The sequence below is a fragment of the Grus americana genome, chromosome 2, assembly GCF_028858705.1.
Source record: "Grus americana isolate bGruAme1 chromosome 2, bGruAme1.mat, whole genome shotgun sequence".
In the NCBI taxonomy this organism is placed as follows: domain Eukaryota; kingdom Metazoa; phylum Chordata; class Aves; order Gruiformes; family Gruidae; genus Grus; species Grus americana.
Genome location: NC_072853.1, coordinates 61,327,474 through 61,343,082, shown reverse-complemented (window position 1 = coordinate 61,343,082; position 15,609 = coordinate 61,327,474). Strand labels below are relative to the sequence as shown.

Below are 15,609 nucleotides of genomic sequence, written 5' to 3'. Positions count from 1 at the left end.
TGTCTAATACAAAATGTTAACTACCTATACAAATATTGTCTTTCTTACTCAATGTTTATGCATTTATGTATTTTATAATTCTCCTAATATATTATGATGTGTCAATTGCCATACTAACATAACTAAATACTCAAATAAATTAAGGGTGGTAAAAGTCAACAGAATACAACTAAGAAAGAGAATAGGTTATCTAATGTTAAACAGGACAAGGTTACAGTCAGGCTTTCTGTATGTGTTTGCTGAGCTAGACTACAACTAAACTTAGAGGTTATTCTGGTATCTCTTTTTTTCCCTGTGAGCACATAACCACAGTTACCTCAGATTTTTTTCTGCTAATATTATTAATATTCTAGAATAGCAGAAATGAAGAATTTTAATAGAAAAAGCTAATAAAGCAGATTAGAGAGTATTTATAATCTATATGAAATTCTGCTGAAATCAAGAAAATCTTTGCTTAAGTAAAATCTGCTGCATATATTATCATACAAATAATTTGCAAGCTTGCAAAACTGAACTGTATTGAGTTACGGTAACAACTAGAATTTTTGAGAGTATTTTTGTATTTGTATTGTTTATATAATATTCAAAGTAACTATTTTCCTATCTATTTATCTTTATTTGTTTGTTCTGATAGCGAAGCAAAAATTGTGCTGCAGAAGTTATTGTTTATAAATCTAATAAGGTACGAAATTACAGCTTCTCATTCTGACAAAGAAACCTTGTCTATGGTTACACTAAAATGATGGCTTTTGTCACCATGGCAAAATACAAAGAGAAGAAATGTCATGAATAGAAAATTTTTTAACTTCCCAATAAAACTGACTCAGCAGCAAAAATGTTCTGGACGATTCTCAGCACATGTGCTATCATTTCCAAACATATGAAACGCATCAGTTCTGCTACCTTTTGAAGATTAGACATACACGTATTAGTGTTTTCAGATATTTTTTTCTCAATTATATGGCTACATTCTGGGAGAGAGACATGTTTCTGGGTAGTTAGAAACATAGTCTGTCTCAACTCCATGTGGCTGCTGCATGGGAAAAGATGAAATCAGCTCCTTTATCAGTTTTATTAAAACTTTTTATGGTTAGTTAAGAGACTCCTGATTGGAGCTGACTAGTGAAGCTGAGACAATGGTACAGGCACTTGGGCTTAAGAATAACCTGTTTCAAATGACAGGTACCAAGGAAATATTGATAAACAGTTAAGTAACTTTGTAAATTATTTATCCATAATGATGTTTATAAGACCTAAAAATTAGTAACTGTTTTGCTCTTCTATGGAACACTATGTACCTTATGCACTGTGAGTCAGACTATAGTATCCAAACTCAACATTACTGTATGATCATATAAAGCATTTGTACTGTCAAAATAACCTTAAAAATCAAATAGTGTATAGGGAATAAGCCAGAACTCTTGCCTGGTTCGTTTCCAGAAATGAACACTGAGCAGACACTGAAGAGTGAAGATGAAGAGTCTTATTCACTGAATTCCACCCAGCCTGAAGCTGCTGTGAGACTGAGACGATATAGAGGTATTTGAATAATAATTCAACCTGTGTATTGTAAAGCACAATAGTTATGGAAACTGTTTCAGCAGATTTTGGCTGAGGTGTATCATGCGTGCGTATGAAAGAGCAGATCTCAGTTCTTTGCCCACAGATCTCAGAAACAAACCCCAAATCTCTACAAAGCAAATCTCAACAAAAGCAGAAGTATTATTCTTATCTTCCCATAGAGAAATTAGGTGTAAAGTTATTTGACTTTATCATACTTACAAGCGTGTCAGTAGCAGAACAATGAAAAAAAGAAAATAATGTCCTGAGCATTAATGCAGTAGTACTAACCGGTCTATTTAACCTCTATTGTGGTTAAATTTCATCTGCTCTTTGAATCGATACTAATATATTCATTATGAGGCTGTAACATTTTTTTTGGACATCCTGTGCCTTGATGAATAATCCTGTGTGTAGGACTTTTAACTGCTAATATTCTCTGACTGCAGTTTTGTGTCTGTGAATACAAGGTGTCAGGGCACCATGGTGGCCATGAGGGTGGCAGGGGCTCCCCACGGGTCTGTCATGGCAGGGCCTGGCAGCCAGGGCACCGCCCCAGCCAGGAGCAGGCAGCTGGGGGCACTGGGGCAGCCCCAGCCCTGGGCATCAGGCACCTCCCTGGGGACAAGGATGAGGACAGGCTGAGGCCGGGATGTGGGCCTGGCTCTGGGGACCCATGGCGGGGCAGGGCAGGGCTGTAGGATCTGGAGACCGGCCCAGCTGAGATGTGGCTGGGGCAGGGGCTGATGGCCCCGGGGGGCTGGAATGGGGTCCTGGGCTGTGGGCAGGGTGGGGGAGCCCTGGGGGTGGGCAGGGACAGGCAGGGCTGGTGGTGCCTCAGGGCCATGACACAAGGCATCTAATGATGTCTTTTTCCTCAATTCAGTCAATATTGGATATTTTAAAACAAATCAGTATAAACCAGAAATGTATTACAGAAGTCAACTTAATTACAGATATGACTTTAAAAAGACATAATTACCTTTGATAGCTTTGATAGTTATCTTTTATCATCATGCCTTGATACTTGGCCATGACTTCATACCAACATTCAGGGACATGAAATTCAAAGCTAGACTTCGGATAGATCATACTCATACAATGAATCCAGTGTCTTAAACTATTTATGCTATGCTCTTTTGCTCCTTTTTCCCATATCTGACTTTGACTTTTTGTTTCACTGCCTTCTTGGCTTCTGTACCAGCACTTTTCTCTCATTAATTTCTCTCATTAATTGCTGCGTGACCCTCTGCTGTGGGGTTCTGCCGTCCGAGATCCACAGCCCTAGTTTGTACAGCCCTTCCGCCCGACCTTGGCTTCAGTTCACCGAGAAAATTCGTGTTCAGGTGTAAGAAAGCAGGCGAGCTAAAATTAGGCAAGGTAAGGAAAGTTAAAACAGATGGAAGTGCAACTGTTGAAGTGCAACAGTTAACAGCTTCAGGACTCAAAAGGAAAAGTACTGACGTAAAACTGCATGACCTTTCCCTCCTGCCAGCTCCAGCGAACCAGAAGACAGTACCTCGGCAGCAGCAGCAGCAGCAGGGCAGGTCAGCCCATTTGGAGGAGCCTGGCCCTTCCCCAGCCGACCGACAGCTTGTCTGGCCTGCGAGGACTCAGCTGCTCTCAAAGGAGTTGCAAGCACATTAATATCTAACCTAGGAGCTTGCTAGTTCTAGCCTGTCATCACATGTATTATCCAACAAACAATCCTTTTGTATCCCCCCATTGTATCTTGCTACAGAGTCTCATGGTGAAAGCTGCCCAAACAAAGTGATGAAAGAGGAGGGTTTACAGCTTCTAAGAAAGGACACCATGTCCATTATACAGCTAGCAAAATGTTTTCCTGTCCCATGAGAAATGAGACTAAAAAGAATTATTATCCAGAAATTTCTATCAATCATAGAATCATAGAATGGTTTAAGTTGGAAGGGACGTCAAAGATCATCTAGTTCCAACCCCCCTGCCATGGGCAGGGACACCCTCCACTAGATCAGGTTGCCCAAAGCCTCATCCAACCTGGCCTTGAACACTTCCAGGGATGGGGCATCCACAGCTTCTCTGGCCAACCTGTTCCAGCACCTCACCACCCTCACAGTGAACGATTTCTTCCTCTTATCTAGATCTAGCCTCTTTTAGTTTAAAACCATTACCCCTCATCCTACGTGTCCTTGTAAAAAGTGCCTCTCCAGCTTTGTTGTATCCTTTAGGTACTGGAAGGCTGCTCTAAGGTCTCCCCGGAGCCTTCTCTTCTCCAGGCTGAACAACCCCAGCTATCTCAGCCTGTCTTCATAGGAGAGGTGCTCCAGCCATCTGATGAGCTTCGTGGCCCTCCTCTGGACAGAAATTTCAAAAACTTTATTTCATGTAATGTGTCAACTTCTCCCATATTCCCTTTTCACTGTATAAGAACTTAAACTCCTTAATCCTTTTTAGATATTGGTATTGGTATAATGCAGGGAATATCTATGGTTCATATATAATATTGACTTATTTAACTCAAAGCCAAAGTAAATCTTCCCAGAGTGACATTTTTGATTATATGTGTAGTTTATATGTTCATATTCTTCAGACCTAATTTTCTGAACAGCATAAGTTTTCTCTCATGAGACTTCTCAATGGAAGGAATTAGAGTGTGCTTAACAAACATTAGATCCCACAACAACCTTATGATAATATTTTTTTATGTCTTTCTTTGCAGATGAAGTAAATGCATACAATGTATGTCACACAGGAAGTAAATGACAGATGATATGGAATTCAGACTCCTAGAATCTGTCAGATTAGAATCTTTAAAAAAAATGTGCAGAAACCCAGTTCTTAGATATAGGAGAAAAAGGAAGTGCCAAAACAAGCAAATAAATTTGAAAGAGTATAAATAAAAATGCTGGGGGTTATTTTTTTAAAAAATTCAAACAAGATTGTATGCTTGCCTACCAGAACAAAATGTTTTCAGATCAATAAAAGCAGAATAATTTCTCACGCGAATGGAAGAACCAGAACAGAATAACAGCAACCTTCAAAAATATTTTTACCAGATATCTCGTTTAGTCCCTTATTATGTTAGCTCTTCCAGTTTCCGCTGCTGCTAATAATCACAGGATGCTAACACGCGTAAAACTAGTTTCTGCCAATACAAGCAAACTGTAGTAAGCGTGCTGTAATTTACAGTCCTGAGATGTTGACAGACTGGTTCACAAGCCAACAAAACATTACTTTCTTTTGCAGCTTCAAAGCCTGAAAGGAGGACATAGAGTTCTGTGAAAATCAGTGGGATGCTGGAAAGCTAAGGCGTAAGCTAAGCTGTTTGTTACAAAGATGCTGGCCATCATTCCAGAGGGGATATCACAGATCTAACTTCAACAAAACATCTGGCAACAGGGTTGTTTTCTACACACACTGTAAAAAATAGGCTGGGAAAGTTTTTCTTAGGGGCCTCAGCCTGGCGTCCAGCTGTGTGTCGGTTTTATGCACTACCAGTTATGTAAACCAGTAATATTTTATTCATGTATACTGTATTTTCTGTCTAATTCTGTACCTTGTGCAGGTATTTTCCTGACAAGATAAGTGTGCCCTTTTGAAATGTTGGCATTTCAGGACAGCATTTAGAAAATTCTTCTGTAATTATACTTCTGTCAATTACATGAGGTTGGAATCCTAAAGATCTCTCTAGTTGCTATTGAATTTTTTTTCTGGCAAATGCTGAATTTTTGCATGTGTAATTGTGTCTCAAAACTCAAAAAAGATGGATAATATGTTAATACTTTCAGATTACTTTAAAGAAAAATAAATCTTACTTTTGAACCATGGGAAAACATTAACCTTAATTCTAAGCCTCTAACCTCAGGACAATGGGAGATTAGAAAGCTAGGACAGAGCAAAGGTCATCACAGCGCAGCACTGGATGTCTAGTGACAGAAAATGTCTGGCTCTAAAAGAAAATTCACAGTCCTGTTATGTTAACTTGGATGTTTAAAATACCAAGAATGATCTTTGTGGGTTCTGCTGTGTCCTCCTACTCAGAACAATCCCGCTTGCACTCTGCAGCGGTCAGCGCCTGCCCCAGCAACAGTATAGTATAGAGGAAAGTATACAGAGAGGGATACAATATAGAAATCATAATAGTTACCAGCCAAAGAGGTTGGTTTTCTTTAATACAGTGTCTGTTTTTTATCACAGCTATTACATTAGCACCCTGCAATCTACTTGCATCCTGTAAGCTCTACAAATAGAGCTCTGCAGATGTTTGCTATTATCCACAATTTAGAAACTATTTCACCAAAGGAAAAAACCCTGGGAATTAATCACCCTCTTTGTCAAAGGGCTCTTGAAGGAGCAAAAATGTCAGAATCATTGCAAACAAATAAAAAAATTGCTTGCATGTCCATCAAAAACAATTGTTCTTATTAAACAAAAATTATTTTTCTTTAATTTTTTTCCACCGTGCAAGCATATTACAGCCCATACTACAGTATGTCTGTAAACCCCCTGCATTAGAAGGAGGAGAAAGAAAATACTTAGGTATCTGGTGATACATGAACATGTGCAGACCAAGAGTAACAAATTAACCTATCCAAATTCAAGAAGGGTATTGGTCATCAAACACATAGTGACACATAACTTGCATAAACTAAAGGGGATTATTCTTGTGTGGTTAATGAGATCTATAGGTACTAAAATTACAGTGGTTGGTATTAAGAAGTTATTTTACTCACATTTAATCTGATATGGCACCTTAACCTGAAATTGCCATATAATTTTCTATTTTAATTGTGGAAAATTTTAAACATGGAATCACCAAAGAAAAAGGAAGCTACAAAAATCTATAATTACATTTTGTCCCAATTCCTCCTGCAGATGTTGCATAGCATCTCGTTGCCTATATGCTTTCCACATACATGCAACACAGCCTAGTGAGGGACAAAATGAGATTCCTCACAGAGGAATGAGATTTCTCACAGTACCAGGATAATAACTTAAACTATTCAAATACAAAAAATAGATTATTTTTCTTGCTTTGCTTTTGTTTACAATTGTCTCCTTCAAAATATTTCTGTCCATTTATCCTTTACATAACTGGAAAATTATATCTATGCAATTTCTAGTCTGTATTCTGAGCATACAGTTAATTGTGAATAGTAACTGCTTTGGCTGGTAGGATCAAACAAAATTAAAATCCAAGTTCTAATACAAATACTTGTTTATTACATTTTCTGTCAATAGTTGTGATATTTATGTAGATTTTCTTACTGATGACTAATTATGAAAATTAAATTGGACACATAAAATAATTCAAAATTGGTAGAAGTATATTTTAAACAAATTGATTAAAACCCAAAACTATTAGCACCGCACTTTTTTGTGTGTGTCTCAGTTTCCCCATCTCCAAAACAGGAAATGCTTTAAGATTTTCTGAGAATTTTGCTTTCTAGAATCTACATATTGTTATTTATATGGGAAGAAGGAGTGATGGGAAGCAAGAAACTTGAAAATGTGAAATATTCTCTGCATCTAAAGAATCAGGTAAACATGTAAACTTTATTTCATCAGCAGAGGACAGCTATGCTTTAATTAATGAAACCATTATATGGAGGTCCTAAACATAAATAAACAAGGACGGTCTGCAGCATGTCCATACGGAGCACTCCTGTAAAGGCTCTATCTCAACACTGCCTGCTTGTTACTGTATTACCATGTGTCAGCTGGCTAGAACATGAGGAATTCTTAGTCCCTTGATGGCACTAGTCAAGGTAACCCTCACCACCTACCTTATTTGTCCCTAGGCCAAATGGAATCTTTATGTAATCTGCAGCACACCAAATCTAGTGTATTTGCTACTTGACCTCATGATCAGCAGTTACAGATCCGCTCTGGTGTGAATGGTGAGGGACACTGAGACAGAGGGCACTGCCCACACAGGCAGCCAACAGACACAGCAGCTGGCACTGAAGGGCACAGAGAAAGGGCCTGATGCTCTGCCGAGAAGAGCGTCCCTGTGCTCAGCAGTGGTGGTGACGTCCCACAGGGCACAGTCCCCAACCTCCGCTGGAGGAACTACCCCCTCACAGCAGAGGCCTCGACCCAGAGCGAGCTCCTGAAGGAGCTGCAGCTCTGCAGCAATGTGGCCACAGGGATGCCTGAGGACTCTTGCTGAGGCTGGGGTAAGGGCAGATGGGCTCTGTGCCTGCCTGCTCATCTTCTGACTGAGCAAAGGAGCTGCAGAAGAACATCACCAGGCTCTGCAGCATCAGAGATTATGAGAAATAGATTGATGTAAGGGCACATGGAAGGGGAGAGCACCTGCTTGATTAAGGTCATCATCTGATCTAGGACCCTTCCAATGCATTGATCGTTATTTACTCAATAATGACTAAAGGGGGAAACAATAAACAAGAGCCCACAGAAACACAAACCTGGTTACAAGCAAGGGATAACAGAGACAATGCCAAGGACCAGAAGCCTCCAGTTGCTAATTGATGGGTCATCAAGAAACTGCAGGCACAGCTTTGGAAAGGGCCAACTTGGACTTTGTAACTGGTAAAAAGTAGGAAACAAGAGAAACGTGAGGATTTAGGATATTTGAGAGCAGCCTGTGGGACTATGCAAAATTTTTGACAGAATGTTTAGGGGAAGGGGATTGGGGAGGAACAAAGTGGGAACTAGACAGAAAGGGCTATAGAAGGGACTAGTCACATGTAAAACATGGCTAGCCAGCACACTTGTCTGACCAAACCCTGTGCCAGTGGCCAGGCAGGAGGAAACCCTGTGCTTGGAGCTGATAATCACTTATAACATCCCTTAACAACTAGATCTTCTCCAAGATCCTGCAGCTTCAAGAGTCTGAACCTTCAACAATAATGAAGGAGTTGCAGGTAGAGTCTGTGCTCATTGGGTTGGAAAATGGAGCCTCCCATGAAGGTGAAGGCTGGAAGGTGGTGGCTTCTGGCACTCAGACGATGGCTCCTGCTCCACCTGCAGATTTGCAACTCTTTGACATACAAGTGTCATTACTTACGTGATACTACCCAAACAGGTAGTCATCAGGATGACACAGAAAAGCTATGTAACATTGTTTATCGGCAAGGAACCATTGCTTTAGTAACTCTATTATGTCATATACTGAAAAGCCAGAAATGAAAAAGATAACTCTAGTTACTAGTGCTAAGAAACAATGAAACTTTTTTTTTTTTTTGAACCGATAAAACTTAATAGGAAAGTGTATTCTAGTTTAACTTTACACCTGGTGTGGGTGCAGAGCATATGGGACACGTAAGTCATTTGCTCCATACCATCGGGAAACATTTCCTGATTGAGTGACAGTAATGGAACTTTACTCTCAGATCCTGGATTCTGCACAGTTCCATCAAGTTAAAGAAGAACTTCTTGCAAAACGAGTTGATAAAAATTGCAAAAGCATTATTTCTTTGGCTGTATCTGTCTTTCTCTGTTAAAGAAAAATAAAACTTGCAAATACAGCCATTCAGTTTTCTAGATCAAGTATAAAAATCATCAACATGTACAAGTAATCTTTGTTTTAATCACTCTGAATCAGGTCCTTACGAATTCACTAATAACTTTGTCTGTGTCTCATTTAAATTTTTTGCCTGTCTACTGACCCAAACTACAACGTTCCCATTTGTCAGGCAGCATCTGCTGCACACCAAGAATACTTCCAAATTTATCTCACCACGCTATTACTAATGTGTTTTGACTTAAATTACACCACCAGCTATGTTAACTAACATTAATTTAAAGCATGTTTTCTTTTGTTTTCTTGTTCTTTTCTCCTATATGCTGAATATCATTTGCTAGAAAATGATGTGGCTAAGTTGGGGAGAAAGTATTGTTGAATAACTCTTTACATTTCCTCTGGAACTCCCCAAAATACCATGAATCTGTTCTGGTTCCTATAGTCAGAGTGATGGGTAAATTTTCTGGCTGCCAGCAGAGGAGTGAAAATTTAAGTACAATAAAGCTAAATATGAGTCTTGCATAGGACAGCTCCCTAGAGTTTCATACATTTCTTTTGCATGAATTATTCTCTTGGAGTTTCAAACTATATCAAATTAGTGGTGCAACATACAGAAAATCACTGCACTAAGCATAACAGAAATTCAGATGTGAAAACTATTCCTCAAGTACGATTTTAAGTGTTGTAAAAATCACTTCAAAGTGTTTGTAAACTTTTCTAAAAAAAAAAAGGAAGAAGAAAAAAAGACTGCATTAATTAGCCCTTAAAGACTGTCAAATGACATCATGGGCACAGGTCTGAAAACTGTCAAATAAAAAAAAAACAACCCAAACCAAAAAGAACCCACAAAAATAATTTCCAGTACAAATAATTGCAATGCCAATTTTGTTTCACTACGGTAAACGCTGTAAAAACACATTCTAAATTTGGATTCCTATGTTACTTATATTCCTTGAAGTGAATAATGCTTATTTAAGCTGCAAAAATTCAGTTTGACTCTGACCCACCCCCACCCCGGGTAAAATATGTATACCTAGCATTTAAAACTTTCTTTGCAGTACATACCCATGTGGAAAGAGTGGATGGGTTTGGGGGTTTTTTTACCTAAAAGCCAAACCTAGCTGCTGGTGAAGAAGGCCATGGCTGGATGACAGCGCCTGTCCACCTGCTTATGGCTGTGCCCAGCTGCATTACGTGGAGGTCATGAATCTGGTGGAGTTGTGCCAACAGGTCCCTGCTGTGGGTGGGTGTCAAGAGCTGCTGTGGCAGGGTGACTACAGGGATGGAAACCAGAAGAAGCTGCTGTAACACCAGAGGCGTTGCTCCAGGATCTGATGGAATCTGCCTGCCTGACAGTCTGTGCCTGGTGTGAGAAGAGATCTAATGTTACTATCCTGTGTAATTACCTATTATGCTGTCTAATTACCTGTAATTGCCTATTATTTATAAAATGCCATATGCATGGAGTATTGTTAAAACTTGTCTATGGTAGCATAGCCCTGTTCGTGTTAGTGTTTCTAGTGTAGAAAGCACTTCCTTTATGTACTAACATGTCAATCTGGACATTAAACTGGTTCTGACATAAATTTTTGGTCACCATTTCAATCTCTTAAACCAGACAAATCAGAATAACTGAATGCTGAAAACATGAAAACCAAATACTGATTATTCTAACATTAAATTTTGGAAGAAATACATTTTTACTTCACTTAGCCTATAATATGCACAAATCTCTCCTCCAGGGAAGATGCAAGAAAAATACCCGTGATCAACTATGAGAACAAATATCCAGTACATACTGGATAATATGTAAATGTTCTCAATTTAATTTTCAAATGATATAGTACCACAATGTTGAAGGTTCTAAATATAAGTGATGTATTATAAATAACAAAGCAAACTTTAAAGTAAATCCAGACAAAAAAAGGAAAATGTTATGTAAATACACCCAAAGACCACCAGATGTCTCTGTAATAAAAGGAATGTAAAAATGTAATGTTTTAAAAAAAAAATTCACTCTCCAACCCACAGACCCCCCCCAAAATACCAGTTCAAGCTGTTCTAAAAACTAATGTTATATAGAAAGATGAAACGTTAATATAAGATCAGCCAAATTCTGCTGCCAGTGTCAACAGTATTAATGCCACCACAATTATGTTTGTAATTCAGATTCCAACTTGTGTTGTGCCTTGCAAAAACTGCAAACGTTCTCATGTAAAGCATGCAAAAACCCCACAAAACTCAAAGTGTACCACAACATGTGCAATTATCTTTTCTTCTAATAAGACAGGAATTATTTCAGTACAAGTTTATGACTACTTTGAATTGAACTATAATTAATGACAACCGTATTACTGGTTTAGTTTATTTTATGAAACAGGCTTAGGCTGTATCTGTAGGAAGGTACTGACACAGTTAAAAGTGGTACGAACCCACTACCATAGATGCAGTCCCTCTGGGAAGATACTACATATCAGTACAGCTTAATCCTGTAATGGAAGAGAAATAAACAGAAGTAATATAAACTATTTATAGCAGCATAACTTTGCACAGTCTATTACAAAATTCAGTAATGAATGATACAGTTGTCTGTATTCTTGTTTGTAATAGTACTTGTATGACACATGAAGACAAGCACTTCTGTAGCTGGCACGTAGTTATAGGAGTGCGTAGATGTGTTTTGTAAAAATGTAACACCACAAGAAGCGTTTGTTCACAAATGTGCACTTGTCACTTTCAAATTAAAGTACATATGCTCCCTTCCCTTTCATCGCTACAATCTGTCTGGTTTATGTGAAAAGCTACTTGAGCAGTATTTATTTAGATTTTTGTTTTGCTTAACATGTTTGTGACAGTAGTTCTTAACTGCGAGCACTATAATCTTAACTGTTTGATAAAAGTTTGGTAAAAGGTAAGTATTACCAAGCAGGTAAATATTCTCAAAGTGCAGAACACCTGTACCTTATTAGGGAGTAAGGAAAATATTTTTCTATACTTTCAAAAAGAAATCTCTTTTAATTTTGAAATTATTAAGTTAATTTTGGGACTACTTCTACTAAAATTAAAATATAGGGTTTTTTCCACACATTCTCAGATTCATGTAACAGCAAGGAAAACATGAGTTGCTGGAAAACATTTTGTATAAAATCTTCTTTGTGTAAATGTTCAGAAATAGCAAATTGTAAACTTCATTTTGATGTTTACATGTTTCACGTTATATAATAGAAAATATATTTAGTTAATACACAATGAAGTCAAAATATACAGTAAAATTTATATAAAACAAGTAGTAAAATATACACAAAAATAGTAGTATCATCGAGACATACTACTGGTGACAAAATTAGAAGGCATGTGAATTTCTTAGTTTGCCTTCTTCATTAGACAGAACCTGTTCTTTCTGCAGCATCTCAACTTCTTTTTGTAACTTGTAACTTCTTGTGTCCCTATCATAAGCTCTTGATGTAAGTTGGATTACTCTCTCACCACCAAGTCTAGCTCCAAAACTGACCTCCTCAGAATGCTCTTCCATCTTCTTCTATGCCTCTTTTTCTTGTTCAAGCTCTCATTTTGCTTTCCTTCCTTCCTTCCTTCCTTCCTTCCTTCCTTCCTTCCTTCCTTCCTTCCCTCCCTCCCTGTTAAGGCAAAATTACACACATTCCAATAAAAATAAGGCCACATTGTATAATTTAGACAGAGTTAGAGATAAGTCTTTTCCCCTGCCCTTCGCACAGGGCAAGAAGAGCGGACAACCTGCACAAACAGACTGAAAATCTTGCAACAGCAGAAGAAGCTCTGAAAAGCAGCCTGCAGCAGCCCACGAGACAAAGCTTGTCTCTTGCCTTTGTTTAACCTCCCCATCTATCAGATCCAAAAAAAGAACCATCTGGGACAGCAGGACCATTAAATCTTCCTACATGATATGGATTGGAAGGAGCCTTTGAAACCTTGTATGTGAACTTGTCTTTTAAATGTTTCATTGATTGCTGATCTCCCTGTCATTCCCACTTTTTCCTGCAGTACCTCCTAAGATTTCAACAGTATTCTCTGTGCTTTTTACTTCTTATCCTTCTTTTTTTCATACCTCCTGCTCAGCTAATTTACCAAGGTCATCCCTTTCCTTTTCTAATCATCCCTCTTACACTAAACTCCAGTGAGTTTAGTAATCTATTAATAATAATCTATTAATCCTGTATTTTTCTCAAATGAAATGTTCATAGTAGAAATAATACAAACACAAAATACCCTTGAGATTTCTCTAGACTTCATGTATCATTATGCTATCTATTTCTTTAGCATGTCACATACTTTTGCCATGATACCGTGTTACTTGATTTCAGTGCAAGAACTATCTTGCATATGCATATCACATTTTAGGCAGTAAAGCTGCACTATAAATTGTATACATAAATATAGCATAGTGTTGTGTATGTGGGTGTATATAAATTTAGTTACTAAGAAGTAAGTATACAGTGAATATTTAAATTTTAAAATAATGTAATTCAAGAATAAGATAATTCAGGCTTGCAGAAGACGACTTTGGCTTGCAAAATGCAAAAGTTAGAACAATCATGTTCCATTATTTGCAGAGAGACTAAACTTCAAAGCTGACAAACAGGACTTAAAGGATGTGCAAACACCTTTATTCAAATCTATACAAAACTATATAAATATTCCTTCCACTTCAAAAGTTATTTAAAGCCATGAACTGTCTGGGAACAGGATTATACTAATTTAACAATTACTTGGCTATTCCCATTTTCTCCTGTATGGATTTTCCACCAAAGGATTGATGGGGTAAATTGTTTTCATTGTCTCAGTCTAGACAGCAGCCAGATTAGGATCAAAACAGATGCCTGTGCTCATTTGGTCAGGCATACAGACACCACTTAGCTACTGTGGTATACAGAAAGTGAAATGCCGTGGAACAGAAATTCTATTCAGTGAACAATTCCCATTGTTTATCCAATACAGATGTTAGCAACTTACCAGTTCTATTGTCAGGGGGCTGGGCAAGGAGAGAAAAAAAAAAAAGTGTAAGTCTTTGCAAGATGTGTAATGCGTCATAATCTTTCAGTGAAACATGGGTAAGAAAAATATACGTCTACCATAGGCCAGAGTCAGATACTTTTGAATTCTAATGTCAGCTCTGGCATACACTCTCAGGTCTTGACCTATTTCTGAGCCAATAAATCTATGATATGGTAGCTGGCTTTTCCAAAGTGAATCCAACATGCTATACCCATGAAGCATTAAGTAAAGGGCAGGTCCTCACCAGGCCAGGTAAGGAAGGTAATGAATAGCCAGTTCATTTGTATGCTAGAGGAGAACATGTATCTACATACGTGTAGATATATGCACGAGCACACACACACACAGACAGGAGCCCAAAAGTGAGACAACTGCCATATTTGCTGCTTGTAAAACCTACATTAGAAAAGGAGATAAACACTGAAGTGAGAGGAACTGAATTGTTACTGCAAAGAATCTGTCCTTCTGCAACAAAGACATTTGCATGTACAGCTGAGGAAAGTAACTCCAGTATGAGGGAAAAAGACATATGAAAGAACTTATACAGAAGGAGTCAAAACTGAAAAGGAATAGATCATGGAGTCACAGAATATTTGATGCTGGAAGGGACCTCTGGAAGTCACCTGGTCCAGCCTCCTGTTCGAGCAGGGTCACCTACAACTGGTTGTTCAGGACCATGTCCAGGCAGCTTTTGAGTATCTCTAAGATGGGAGACTGGTTAGCAGTGCTCGGTCACCCTCACAGTGAAAAAGTGTTTCCTCATGTTCAGAGGTAACCTCCTGTATTTCAGGTTATGCCCATTGCCTCTGGTCCTGTCACTGGGCACCACTGGAAAGAGCCTGGCCCTGTCCTCTTTGCACCCTCCCTTCGGGTAGTCATATACATTCGTAAGATCCCCCTGAGCCTTCTCTTCTCCAGGCTCAACAGTCGCAGACCGGCTTTAATTGAACTTTTAAAAAAAGGTTTCTCAGCTGGATTGCTTGCCCTTCCAGGACCTGCTGATGTGTTCTGAAAGGCAAGCTAGTTGAAGATAGGAATAACTATAACAAGTTTTAAAGAATGAGGAAAGCTAACGAGAATGATATAAAACATGAAGCTGCAGAGAGCAAGCCCATGTTTTTCATAAACATTCTGAAGGAGGGCTGCTGACATAGCGGTATCGTAAGTGGTACAGGATGAGCTCTACGAATCAAAGACAGCTAGCAACATGACAAGCGATACAGGTTTTACTGCTGAAACTCACTTTCCAAGGAATCACAGCACTGATTTTACTTAATGAGAAAGTTTGGCGGGCCCCAACTCTGGAAACCACTGGCGAGATGACAACGCGCACGCACGCCGCGCCCCGGCACCGGGTCAGGGTGCCACAATTGGCCCACTCCCCCCCCGCTTCCCAAGGGCGCCTTTCGCGGCGCAGAGACCCGGGAGTCGGTGGGGGCTGCGCCGCCCCCGGGCCGAGCCGTGGCTGCCATCACTCCCCTCAGGCAAAGCCTCCGCTTTCCCACGCGCATTCACATCACCTCGTGGAAAGCTGCCGCCAACGGCCGCTA

General features: G+C 39.0%; 1 protein-coding gene across 2 annotated transcripts in view; it reads right to left on the bottom strand.

The window, feature by feature from the left end:
- The window catches only part of CCDC102B (coiled-coil domain containing 102B), a 218,142-nt gene extending 202,536 nt beyond the window's left edge, over positions 1 to 15,606 (bottom strand). The window contains exons 1-2 of one of the 2 annotated variants that reach the window (XM_054817389.1): positions 14,018 to 14,036; positions 11,465 to 11,517 (exon numbers count right to left, since the gene is read on the bottom strand). The gene's annotated coding sequence lies outside the window, so the exon portion shown is untranslated. Of the gene's footprint in view, positions 1 to 11,464; positions 11,518 to 14,017; positions 14,037 to 15,579 lie in introns of those variants that run through there. The other variant, XM_054817388.1, reaches the window with a different exon arrangement.
- Between the last annotated feature and the right edge of the window lie 3 nt (positions 15,607 to 15,609).